The 14,077-nt window shown below is 39.0% G+C and overlaps 1 protein-coding gene across 3 annotated transcripts in view; it reads left to right on the top strand.

Annotated features, from left to right (window-relative positions):
- The first annotated feature begins 4,211 nt into the window (after positions 1 to 4,211).
- LOC136864761 (galactosylgalactosylxylosylprotein 3-beta-glucuronosyltransferase S) overlaps positions 4,212 to 14,077 on the top strand; it is a 135,946-nt gene continuing 126,080 nt past the window's right edge. For all 3 annotated transcript variants that reach the window (XM_067142127.2, XM_067142128.2, XM_068226414.1), the window contains exon 1: positions 4,212 to 4,356. The gene's annotated coding sequence lies outside the window, so the exon portion shown is untranslated. The remainder of the gene's footprint in view (positions 4,357 to 14,077) is intronic.

Here is a 14,077-nt window from a genome sequence, read left to right as displayed (position 1 = left end):
GAGAACCCCCTCTGTTCCATAGTTCAATACAATTAGCACTCACTTCTTGTTCTTGTTGTGCGCTCAGTTGTCCCGCTTCATCTTCAACAGGCTGTGAAGTAGCGACCACATCCTCCTCTCGATGTACTTGAAGACGACGACTCTGTATGCTTGGATATGCTTGATGTTCAGTTCCTGGTTTAATCTCAACTTTCTTCCACTTCATCATATTACCACCTCGGACCTGAAAAGAAACACCACATACTATTTTCAATTAACAAAACAATTATGCGAATACGGCGAAAAAAAAATTACATTAAGAACGAAAATACTCTCTGCATACTTACTTAGTTAAAATAGATGTCGTAACTGATGACATTCTACTGTAGGAAGCACACTTGATGGTAGCCCCTCTCCATGCCTCTGTACATCATTTTCAAGTTGTTTTTTAAAGAATTTATTTCTTCTATTTCTTCTGCTGTAAGTTTTGAGAATTGCGCCGGCAGGAAAACACTCACAGTCTCCTCATCTTCCCCTTCTATATCAACGATTATTTTCCTCCCAAATCTTGTTTCTACCGCTCTCAGCGCTTTAACCTTAAATGGATGGTTAAGTTGCAACTCACTTAACTTTCTATTATGAAATTGTGGTGCCTTGGCAATTTTGTTTAATTTCATTAACATATCCATTTTGTTGAAACTGCTATATCTTTTTTAAAATTAACAAACTAAATAAACTTACACTTACTGAAGAGGAAAGAAAAGTAGTAGTAGTAGAGAACTCTTCCCACTAGATGATAGTTTTCATGTTGTGCTCTGCTCCTTAAATACTCCCTGCCACCACCTTCACTCCTCACCAGTAGGCTGGACTTGTCACTAGTTCACCTTCACTCAAAATTACAACCTACAATAAACATCCTGTTCGTGACAGAGATAACCTTCAACAAGTTAGAAAGCGGATCTTGCCTAGTAACAGCTGCACTGTAGCACTCCTTAGTGTTTCCCCCTCACCCCTCTAGTAAGAGAGGAGTGAGGGATCATTTTTTTTACATAAACTAACATCCTGTTCAGCTTTCACCAGCAAGTGACCTATTAAAGCAAATCCAGTTGCCACATAGTTACTGTACCTTGCCCACAAGAGTAACCTTTCAAGAAAATTAATTACCTCTTACATAAAGACCTCTGAGTGTGTTGTCCTCATTCTACATGTGGTTGACCCCCTTAGCCAGTGAAAGCTACTCCAGCAAAATCCAGTCACAGCACCTTGCCCCCCCCACACCTTTCAAGAATTAATTACCTCTCACATTAAGACCTTGCAGTATGTGTAGTTAACATTCCACACACGCCTTGCCAAGTGAGAGGCCCCTTCAGGGAGTGAAGCGCACGGGGCATGCGCAGTGGCTGCCGCTGGTCCAGAATTCTTCTATCGAAACTCTGGTCCAGCTTTCTTCTAGGTACTCTACTTCTCTGCAATTTAAACTACTTATTATGGTTCCACTGTTCTACACGTCCTCTGATTTTGGTGTGTTTCAGACCATTGCTTCTGAGTGTTTCACTTTCTACAATCAGCAGTGTACCGGTACTTTGTTTTGTGATTCAGCCATTCTTTAAACTTTAATGAAATTTGAATGTTGAAATGTGCATGTATTATTGACTTCGTAACACACAGAGGATCATTATGCGTTTCTAAATAATATAAAACCACATGATATCCCTGCTAGTTCCCATTATCAATAAATCCCAAACTAAGATTACACGGAGTTTTAACGCCCAGCCTTGTCTATAGACAGCTATGGTTGTACGCAAGATAAATTATACACAACCATACACAAAAAATTGCACATAAATTTATATCATGCCTAATATTAAAGCCTAAATTGGTACAAAAAATCAGAAAAAGCACAAAAATGGTAAATACTCTATGTATCAAACACTTACACACATCTAGGATGCACTGCACATATCAGTCTACATGAGTTCATTCTGCCCTTGATTTTACCGTCATCATTTTCAGGCACTGGAACAAAATACTATATAGATAATACACGACCCTTCCGGATTTAGCCATGTTAAAATGGGAGAAAATTCGCAAGTGGCGCTCCCAGTGGCATGACCTGGAAATTCGCACTAAATTCAAATATCAATGGAAATTCATATACGTAAATGGATAAATAAATTACGTCTGGAAAGAAATGCGTCGACGTAAACCTATCTGCGAATCCGTAAAATTAAGAGATTGCAAACTCCAAGCTCTTGCGGTTAATTTTACGTTAAGTTTAAGAACCAGCCAATCAGAGCAGACGTAAACATTGTATAATAATATAATGACTTCTTTCGACGAAACACTTGTGATTCTCTTTCAAATAATCTTTGTATGTATGTATGATAAAAGGGAAAAGAATTGCAAAGACGCTGTACCGAAAGAGACTATGTGGAAATAAATATGCTGTAGCAATGAAATATGGCGGTAAATGGCGGGAGACAAGCTCGCGGTGCTGGCGACTGGGCGAGTGGCAATCCCTGTCATAAATGAAACCAGATGAAGCAGTGTCCCTGTATATTTCTTTACATTATGACAGATTACTAGTTCACGAAAACGATATCAACCAAAGAAATTCAAACATCTCATCGTGGTATGATAGATAGGGGCATAGATGTCGGTAAAAGAGACCTTACATTTCTTTTTATTAGAAAAGGGGAAGCAAATTGTAAGAAAGGCGAACAGTTCAGGTTTCATCCGCATGTACAAAACGAACTGATGAGGGTAATTTCTTACAGTAGATTACCGAAATCGCCCTGAGATAACGTTCTTTGATTAAAGAGATGAACCCATTTTCTGCGCCTTTTCAGTTGCACAGCTCCCAGGAGCAAAGCAATAGATGTTTGAAGTAATATGAATTCCGCTACCACGTTGTTTGATTCCATCGACGTATTGAAATATAAAACTGCGAGATGGCCCAAAACCTGACTTCCGTGGTAAATAGCATGGCAGTGTTTTGATTGGCTGCTGAGTACTCTTTACGTTAATGTTACGTTCCTCCATTGTGAATACCACACATTTTACGTTAATTTTACAGTTACGTTACGTCGTTAAGTTTACGGTTACGTTTGCATTGTGAATGGGGCCTTACTGGCACTTGCTTTCCATTCCGTGGCTATGTATGGTGTCTTAAATTGCTTCCAGTTGTTATTCGAGTTTCTATTTGGATACTTTAACATTATAAGGAGTATGCTTGGCTTGTTTTCCATTAGTCTCCTATATATGATTTTGGTAGCTGGCTGATCTGTGGATATGAAATTCGGATCTGTTTATCTGCTAAGTCTGATATTTGGTAAAGCCTTGCTGAATGACGGGATAACCTCTTCTTTAGCGAAGATTATTCCAGAAGAATTATTCTTGCTCCTCCCCTAACATTCATGACAAGAAGGGCTTTACACTTTTCGGATGCTGCTCTTAGACATAGTCCTCCTTTTTTTTTTTCTTGTTGTTTCTAAAGTTGCTGCCTTGCTATTTTGAAATAGTATCCTTGCTGATACCAAGCTCTAATCTTTTAACGAATTTTTCGGGTAGCAATAAGATTTGTGCGATGTATCACATCTTTGCGAGTGCAAAAGTATCGGATTAACAGAGATGTTATTTACTTGATGGTAGGTTCAGAAATATGGCACTGTTGGTCATACTTATAGATATATGTTTAAGTGCGCTATTGGATCTGGAAATTTTTCACCAAACGCCCTGATGGGGGTAATGTTCTTCCTAGAAGAATTAAGGATCAAACTACAACTACCTTCCACCGGACCGTACAATGAACTAATAGCAGAAAGAAAACAGAAAGTAGAGGAGATAGACTACAATTTCTTTGAGACGGACGCAATGATATACAGGAATTGGATCGGAACAAAACAAATATCATTAGGCTAGCGATAGATGGGTTTCACCATATAGTATGTGTTAACAAAAAGTTTCTTCAAGCAAATGATCAATGTATTTGCACTTTATGCGGCCAGAAATGTGAACAGTATCATTTTACTGTTTACAAGAGTCGAACAAAATCTGTATGTTCCTATAGCACAGAAAATGGACAGAATGTATTAAATGCCCTTTCGGGCGCACATTTCTTTAATATTGCTATATATATACAAGTGCGCGGGAATCGCAAATGTACTGTGTCTTCTGCTTTTGCCACAAACATGGAGTTTCCACAGTGTTATTGTTTTACTTGATCGTAGCAATGTGAAGAAACATGGCGGATTGTCTGAATCGAGGTTTTTGTTGCGTTTCGTCGACATGATTTTGTATAATGAAATAGCAGGTGTCAATCCATTACCTACGCTAATACGTCAAAGTCAGTTTCAAAATTTGTGGTGCACATGATAGGTGAGTTTTTGCTTGTACAGGAATAGTGATAGAGTCTTAAGTATAAATTACTGAATGTTGGACTAGGTTACTTGAGACATATATGTATTTCTGAATATTACACAGGTGAGCGAACATATCATTTAAATTAGCGAAGCTGTAATGGACCGCATTAATAAATTTTATTGATAAAATTATTTAGTTATGGTAGAAAAGATTGACTTCTATGTTCCCTAAGGAACTTGGCTTTGTAAAATGTATGTTAAGATTTCAAGTGCTGGGATAGAAATTGTAATTTAAGTGTTTTTATATTAATACTTGATGGTAATGCATAATCGCACTTCCAATGTTACATACAGTGGCAGTAGTATTTCCTAATAGGAAGGAGTGCAGGCTGTAACTTTAAATGCATCGTTTCTCTTTGACCAGTCCATTTAAAATATATTTTATCTATTTCAGTTCTGTAAACAGTTTGCACCTTTGTCAGCTGCTGAGAACAAAGAGGTTTTCCCTTTTAGTGGGTTGATTTAAATCGAGACTGAAGGGGAATGTGCTGCGGTAGCAGAATTTTAGAACGTCTGACAGAGATGAGGGGCAAGGTTCTCCAGCAGAGAGATCACACATCCTGTACACCATATAACACATGGCAAAAATGTAGTGAATAAGCAGTTAGAAATACGTCTTAATACACAAGTGAATGTATAAGATGAGACAAATGTTTATAGCAAAGATGTCATATATACCTATTAATTGAAACTCCAATTTGAAAAGAATGCTGGCAAAGTTTTACCCTATGCTGTGCAACATTAGTACCAGGAGTCATCACTTGCAGTTCAGGCATTTAGGCACAGTGTGACTGAGGAACTAGGGACAAGATGATTAGTGTACATTGGTAGTTGCAACAAAAAAGGCTAAGTGACCGTTTCTCTTGCCGTGTGGATAGTATGCACCGCAGGCATAGTAAAGAGCCTTTACTTGTGTTTTTATTCTGGGCAGGCTGGTAAAGGAAGCGGTGATTTTGTTTCTAGGAATGATTTCATGTCAGTCGGTGGCAATGCTAGTACTGTAGCTACTCAAGTAGTGGAGACTGGCATATGCTGCATTTAATTAGGTTATAAAATTAAATGTACTCCTGTGAGCAGGATAATGGCTATCATAATGGACACATCCCTCCTTTAAGAGGAACTCCAAAGATTTGCAACATTCTTACTCCCTTACAATGTTATAAATTTTGTGTAGTACATAGTTAAATGACATACTCATTTTCTCTGAGGCCTTTGAATTTTTATACAAGACCCGACGTGCATCCCTAGCAAAAGATGTTGCACTCAAAATCTCATTAGGCATCATTGCAGTGATAGAAAAATTTATTTTAAAGAAAAAATGAAAATGTACTCCATTTCATTATGAATCGAACAGCATATAATCAAACAAATCAGTCTTAATTAAACAAGATGAAAAGGATTGTTTAGGATATGTTTGCATGGAGAGCTTTATCAAACAAGTCTTCGGACTGATCACCACAACATTTCTCATGAAATATAAAACTGACCTTGAACATGATCTTATAAATTGAAAATATGCATGTGGCACAAAGTTAAAACAACGAATCATACACCCAACACTTCAGGACAGCTCAGTAATAATAATGGCATATGGCCTCCAAGGAGGCTGGTGTGTAGGTCTTTCAAGTAAACGATCAGCAACATCTGTGAGGATAGGGCCCTGCCTAAGATGAATTCTAAAGTGGAAGGTGCCACGAACATCCAGTTCCCTAACTAGAAGAATTGATGAATGAGGGTTAAATTCACCAACCTTGCCATAAATCGAACTCCGGACCCCTTGGAGCGTAGGACAGCATGCTAACCATTTAGCCATGGAGCTGGACAGCTCAATAATTAGCAGTATCTGACTTGGAAAGTTGGTTTTTGGGTCAGAAGAAACAACTGTTGAGAGAGGGGTGGGGAAGGAACAGCCTCAACGTTAGAGTAGTTTTGCTGGTGTGTCCAAGGCCGCATTCGAGGGAGACAATTCTGGTATTAGAAAGTACTGCAGCTGTCTCAACTGACTGTATGTGCGTTGCCTACGAGATATACAAGACCGGGAAGTGTGCTCTAGTTCTGAGCATGAAAACCGTCCGCAACCAGGTTCGCAGTACTGCCGCCAGATGTCTTGACATCGTGCTATAGTTTGCATGTGCTGTTGTATATTAACATATGGAGAAAAGTGTTTTTAATACGTTTACGTATATATTTCATATTGTTCGTGTTTAAATGAACTCCAAGTAAATTTCCTATATGGTATATAATACTATGTCTAATTCGTCAAAGAAAGCATTTCAATCGTTTCCTGCCGATCCAGTTTTAAAGGAGAAGTGGAGAATTGCTATATCCAGACAGGGGGGACAAATTAGATTCCCTTTGGTCACCTGGGACGTCATCCAGAGCCTGCAATTTACACTTTAAATATTGAGACTTCAGTTTACGGGCTACAGATTCATTAGATCACTTCACTGCCTCAGACTTCTGCATCAGAAGACACTTAAGAATTATGTTGGCTTCTCGAATGGAGAAACTCGAATAACATCCTTCATTAAAGAAAGGCTCCATTACGAAGCCATGAATTTGACATGCGTGGACGAAACATTAGGATCCCTCATCATAGATGAAATTACTATCAAGCCCAGAGTACACTATAATCGTAATCTTGACTAGCAATAGTTTTGGAATTACTTGATGAGACGCTCGAAGGTAAGCTAAGTAATCAATTCGCGATTATTGTATTTTCTTTCAGATGTAGTATTTTTTTATAAGCCTAAAATATCTGCAAGTTTTATATTATCTTAGACGCTATTGATATTAAGAATGACACCATGCCTTTTCAGAGAAACCTGTCACTCTGGAGTTGTCTTCCTTGGCCATGATAGATGGTTATCTTGTTCGAGTTGCAGAAGAAAATTTCAATTGTGAATCATGCTTGGGACAAATATCTTCTGACAGTCCACTGATATGCCTCATTAGGATGAAAGATCGTGGAGCATTATACTGCCCCTCAAGAAAATTTGTTTATTTTCTGCAAAATATGTTGAATTTTACACGTCACTCCTTACGTTATGTGGGCAATACGAATTTAATTTTAAAAACTTAAGGTTTTTGTTGTTTCAAAGTTCATTGAGGCATTCAAATGTGACGAGTATGCTCAGGGAGCACTGACTGTAACTCTCATTACAAAATTTTTAAAACCAATACTCAGCAATGAAGCTCATAAAATTAAAGATGCTCATGACTTGGAAAAGAACTTCAGGACAAACCCTTTAAGTTGGAAGAACTTAAAAATGTGAGTGATACAAGCAGTGATCATGGTAAGTCATTTTAATGTATTACTTTTATTAATTATTGCACTTGACTTCACCTGAAATAATTCCAAATATCATTTAAATGTGCTTTACTTTACATCCAACCACTCTGAATCACATTTAGGTGGTCCTATCTTCATTATTTGTAGTTTTGTTTACGTCTTTTAAAACAAACATTTACTATTAATTGAATGTATTTCACGCGAGCAGCATAGCACAATGTCGAGACCTCTAGCGGACATTTGTAAACCTACATGCGACCCGCATTTCTATCGGTCCACTTCCCTGCCTTGTATTTCTCGTAGGCAATGGTATGTATGACTAATCAACCAGTACCCTTACTGTAACAAAACATACCCTGCCTGTTCCTGTATTTCATCTTTAATCTACTTTCTGTTGAATATAGTAGTATTAGCTGTTGCCTGCGGCTTCGCTCACGTGGATTTCTTTTTTTGATAAAAGTAATCATTCCTCGGTACTGCACTAAGACATTCTCTGAAAATCCATAAAGTATAAAAACCTCACCAAAAAATTGTAAACCAGAACTTCTTTGTAAACCACGTTTGTAGAATTGCCTTTTGGGGAGAAAAGATGACCAGACTACTGGCAGAGCTAACACTGGAACATGCGGCATAGAACTGTACATGGGAGAAACAGTCCTCTCGAGTCAAAAGCAGAAAATTATGTGTTTATTTTTAAAAGGAGATTCCAAATACCTATTTCCTAGTCTGCAACGTCTTCAGTTTTTGAGATATAAGTATCCCCATCGAAAATTCAACCACTTAAACAGTCTTTCCTGCCCCCCAACTAAGTAGATTTTCCAAAAACAAAAATATATATGTTTCTTTATTTTTAAACGAGATTCCAAATGCCTCTTTTCTCATCTGTAACATCTTCAGTTATTGCGACAGGAGTATCCTCATAAAATGAATTCCATTCCCTTTTCACTTCTTTTCACCCCCATTAAGTGGGGGGAAAAAAAATGTGTTTTCCTTTATTTTTAAAGGAGATTCCAAATACCAATTTTTGCTTCTGTAACGTCTTCAGATAAAAAGAATTCAGCCCTTTTTTTTTTGGTTCTTTTCACCCCCATTAAATGTATTTTCCTGAAACAAGAAAATATGTTTTTCTTTACTTTTAAAGTAAATTCCAAATACCAATTTTCATGTCTGTAACCTATTCAGTTTTTGAGATATAAGTATCCCAATTAAAGGATTCGACCCCTTTTTCAATTTCAGTTATTTTTACCCCCGCCCCACCTTATGTGCATTTTCCAAAAACAAGAAATATGTTTCCTTATTTTTAAAGGAGATTACAAATACCAGTTTTTACGTCGGTAACATGTTAAGTTATCACCCCCTTTTTCATCCCCCACCACAACCCCTTCAGTGGATAAAAAAAATGTGTTTCTTTTATTTTTAAAGGAGATTCGATGTACCAATTTTCATGTCTGTAGCGTCTTCAGTTTTTGAGATTCAGGTATCCTTATAAAAGAAAGGGATTCGACCCCTTTTTCACTTTCTTTTAGCCCCCTTAATTGGATTTTCCTAAAACAAAAAAGACATATTTTTTAAGGAGATTCTAAATACCAACTTTCACATTGTTAAACTGTCAAGTTTTTGAGATATATATATATATATATATATACTAGCAAGATACCCGTTCTTCGCTACGGTATTATACTGAAATTTATAATTGAATATATATAATCCTCCGAAATTCGCGAACTGACTCATTTTCTGAGGGATTATGGCAAAGTTCCTCACATTTTTCAATGTTTCTTTCCAGCATCGATTTCGTACTTCCCGGGCTAGGTCTAGGTATTCCACGCGGTCAGTTGGGTCCCTAATTCTTTGCCATCTTTTCCTATAAGCATTTTTAGTATGGATCAAATCCTGAAGGAGATCCATCGTGGTGTCGTCTCAGATGCCTTGGCGGTACTGAACCCGCGGCCGGACTGTATTCGTAGTCATTACCAGGCCAGGATACATTTCCAGTGCGGTCCGCACAATTTGACGACAGACCAGAGCATTATTATTATTATTATTATTATTATTATTATTATTATTATTATTATTAGATGTTCTGGACCCCACAGCAAGATGCAAGACCGCTAATTGGCGGTAAATTACATTTGCTGCCATTGTCATTGTTGACAATGTGACCAGCACCATTGTCGCACGTAGGCAAGTGTGCAGGATTTCTGGTGATACGAATGGCATACTTCCGTGCATTATTGACCTTATTATAGAGGTAAACAATTTGACGGTCAATCTCATTCAAATGTGTTTACATTTTTATTTATATGCCAGGAGAGTACTGTAATCTAAGAACGTTCTCCGAAGGAAAAGATGGCTGTTGAAAACGAACCCAGGAAAGATTAAAAATGATCGGTTTGTGATCAGAATAAGTACATCGAAAATATACAGCCTATTTCAAGTCATTCGACAGGGTCAGGAATGGAATGAATAAAGCGGCGACAATAGGAATTGTGCCGGCTGCCGAAGCCAGTTGCACTCCTCTGGGGCAATGGATATTGAATGACAAATGAAATATTATTGGGCAGTGTTGCTGGAATGAATGATGACGGGGAAAACTGGAATATCCGGAGAAAAGCCTGTCCCGCCTCCGTTTGTCCAGCACGAATGTCACATTTAGTAGCCAGGATTTGAACCACAGAACCCAGCTGTGAGAGGCCGGTGCGCTGCCGCCTGAGCAACGGAGGCTCCTTATAAGTACATTATGAACAGTAAAATCAATTGGTCTCACCTCCTTTTACACCCCATCGCCGTTAAATTTATTTACCCACTCCCCCCCCCAAAAAAAAAAATTAAAAGGAGGCGTGTTTCTCTATGTTTAAAGGAGATTCCAAACACCAACGTTCACGTCTATTACCTTCAGTTTTGAGATATAAGTATCCCCATTAAAAAATTAACTTTTTTCCACTTTCACACTCCTACCCTCCCCTAAGTGAATTTTCCGGCAAAAAATACTTGTTTCTTTAATAGTAAAGGATCTTCTAAATACCAATTATCACGACTCTAACTTCGTCAGTTTTTGATTTATGTTTCCTCATGAAAGGAATTCAATTCCTTTTCACTCCCGCCCCCCAAGATAGTTTCCCCCCCAAAACTCGTTTTTCTTTGTTTTTAAAGAAGATCCAAACACCAATTTTCACGTCTGTAACAACTTCAGTTTGTACACTGACTGACAGAGCAAATGCAACACCAAGGAGGAGTGATTCGAAAGGGATGAAAGTTGGGGAAAAAACAGAGTCGGCACGGACGAATAATTGATGTTTATTTCAAACCGATATGCAGGTTACACAATGCGCACGGCATCGACTCAGTAGGATGTAGGACCACCGCGAGCGGCGATGCACGCAGAAACACGTCGAGGTACAGAGTCAATAAGAGTGCGGATGGTGTCCTGAGGGATGGTTCTCCATTCTCTGTCAACCATTTGCCACAGTTGGTCGTCCGTACGAGGCTGGGGCAGAGTTTGCAAACGGCGTCCAATGAGATCCCACACGTGTTCGATTGGTGAGAGATCCGGAGAGTACGCTGGCCATGGAAGCATCTGTACACCTCGTAGAGCCTGTTGGGAGATGCGAGCTGTGTGTGGGCGGGCATTATCCTGCTGAAACAGAGCATTGGGCAGCCCCTGAAGGTACGGGAGTGCCACCGGCCGCAGCACATGCTGCACGTAGCGGTGGGCATTTAACGTGCCTTGAATACGCACTAGAGGTGACGTGGAATCATACGCAATAGCGCCCCAAACCATGATGCCGCGTTGTCTAGCGGTAGGGCGCTCCACAGTTACTGCCGGATTTGACCTTTCTCCACGCCGATGCCACACTCGTCTGCGGTGACTATCACTGACAGAACAGAAGTGTGACTCATCGGAGAACACGACGTTCCGCCATTCCCTCATCCAAGTCGCTCTAGCCCGGCACCATGCCAGGCGTGCACGTCTATGCTGTGGAGTCAATGGTAGTCTTCTGAGCGGACGCCGGGAGTGCAGGCCTCCTTCAACCAGTCGACGGGAAATTGTTCTGGTCGATATTGGAACAGCCAGGGTGTCTTGCACATGCTGAAGAATGGCGGTTGACGTGGCGTGCGGGGCTGCCGCCGCGGCGGATGCACCGATCCTCGCGTGCTGACGTCACTCGGGCTGCGCCTGGACCCCTCGCACGTGCCACATGTCCCTGCGCCAACCATCTTCGCCACAGGCGCTGCACCGTGGACACATCCCTATGGGTATCGGCTGCGATTTGACGAAGCGACCAACCTGCCCTTCTCAGCCCGATCACCATACCCCTCGTAAAGTCGTCTGTCTGCTAGAAATGCCTCCGTTGACGGCGGCCTGGCATTCTTAGCTATACACGTGTCCTGTGGCACACGACAACACGTTCTACAATGACTGTCGGCTGAGAAATCACGGTACGAAGTGGGCCATTCGCCAACGCCGTGTCCCATTTATCGTTCGCTACGTGCGCAGCACAGCGGCACATTTCACATCATGAACATACCTCAGTGACGTCGGTCTACCCTGCAATTGGCATAAAGTTCTGACCACTCCTTTATGTTGCATTTGCTCTGTCAGTCAGTGTATTAGATGTATGTATTCTCATACAGTTAAGTCAATTAGTTTTCAATTCTTCCCCCCCCCCCATTGGATTTTCCGAGAATACGTGTTTCTTTACTTTTAAAGCAGATTCCAAATATCAAATTTCACGTCTGTAGCATCTTCATTTTTGAGATATCAGTAGCCTAATTAAAAGAATTCAACACCATTTTCAGTCACCTTTACCCCTCCCACCTCCACCCAAGGGGTATTGCCGAAAACTAAAAATACACGATTCTTTATTTTTAATAGAGATAAAAAATACCATTTTTCACTTCTGTAACATGTTAAGTTTTTTTTTAGATATACTGTAGAAATTCTCATTATAAAATTTCACCCCCTTTTTAGTTCCCCATAAGTGGAGTTTCCAAAAACAAATCACCTATGTTTCTTTACATTTACAGGAGATTCCAAATACCCAATTTTTACGTCTGTAACATTTTACGTTTCTCAGATATTCTGTAGATATAGTCTTTTAAAAAATTCACCCTAATTTGTCACTCCTGTTTAACCGCCATTAATTGGGTTTTCCAAAAACAAAAAAATGTGTTTCTTCATTGTTAAAGGAGATCCCATATACAAATTTTCAGTTCTGTAATATCTTCAGTTTCTGAGATATATGTGTCCTCATTAAAGGCATTCAACCCATTATTCACCCTTTTACACCCCTCCTATTGGGATTTACAGAAAACAAAAAAATACGTGTTCCTTTAGTTTCAAAGGAGATTCTAAATACCAATTTTTACATCTGTAAACTTTTAAAGTTTTAAGATGTACACACACTCATTTTAAAAATGAACCCCCCTTTTCTTCCCCCCCCCCCCCCTGTTATTTGGATTTTCCGAAAACGAAGAAATACGTGTTTCTTTATTTTTAAAGTAGGCCTAGATCCCAAATACCAATTTTCAGGTCTGTAATACCTTCAGGTTCTGAAATATAAGTAGCGTCATTAGAGGCATTCAACCCCTCTTTCACCCTTTTCCACCCTTCCTATTGGCATTTTCCGAAAACAAAAAAAAATGGTTTCTTTATTTTTAAAGGAGATTCTAAATACCAATTTTTACATCTATAAACTTTAAAAGTTTTGAGATATAGATACACTCATTTTAAAAATTCACCCCCTTTTCACCACCCCCCCCCCCACCCATTAATTGGATTTTCCAAAAACAAAAAATACGTGTTTCTTTATTTTTAAAGGAGATCCCAAACACCAATTTTCAGGTGTGTAATAACTTCACTTTCTGAGATATAAGTATCCACATTAAGGGCATTCAACCCCTTTTTCACCCCACCTATTGGGATTTTCGGAAAACAAAAAAAAATGTTTCTTTATTTTTAATGAAGATTCTAAATACCAATTTTTACATCTATAAACTTTAAAAGTTTTGAGATATAGATGCACTCATTTTAAAAATTCACCCCCCTTTTCACCCTGCCATTAATTGGATTTTCCGAAAACAAAAAATTACATGTTTATTTTTAAAAGAGATCGAATGTACCAATTTTCAGGTCTCTAATATCTTCAGTTTCTGAGATATAAGTACCGGTATCCTGATTAAAGGCATTCAACCCATTTTTTACCCTTTTTCACCCCTCCTATTGGGATTTACCAAAAACAAAAAATATGTTTCCTTATTTTTAAAGAAGATTCCAAATACCAATTTTTACATTTGTAAACTTTAAAGTTCTGAGATATAGATACTATGGGCCGATTGCAGAAACGATGACTAGTTTTAAGCCTTAGACATCGTCTACCTAAAC

This window comes from Anabrus simplex, chromosome 2, assembly GCF_040414725.1.
Source record: "Anabrus simplex isolate iqAnaSimp1 chromosome 2, ASM4041472v1, whole genome shotgun sequence".
Lineage (NCBI taxonomy): Eukaryota > Metazoa > Arthropoda > Insecta > Orthoptera > Tettigoniidae > Anabrus > Anabrus simplex.
This window is presented reverse-complemented; position numbering and strand designations above follow the sequence as displayed.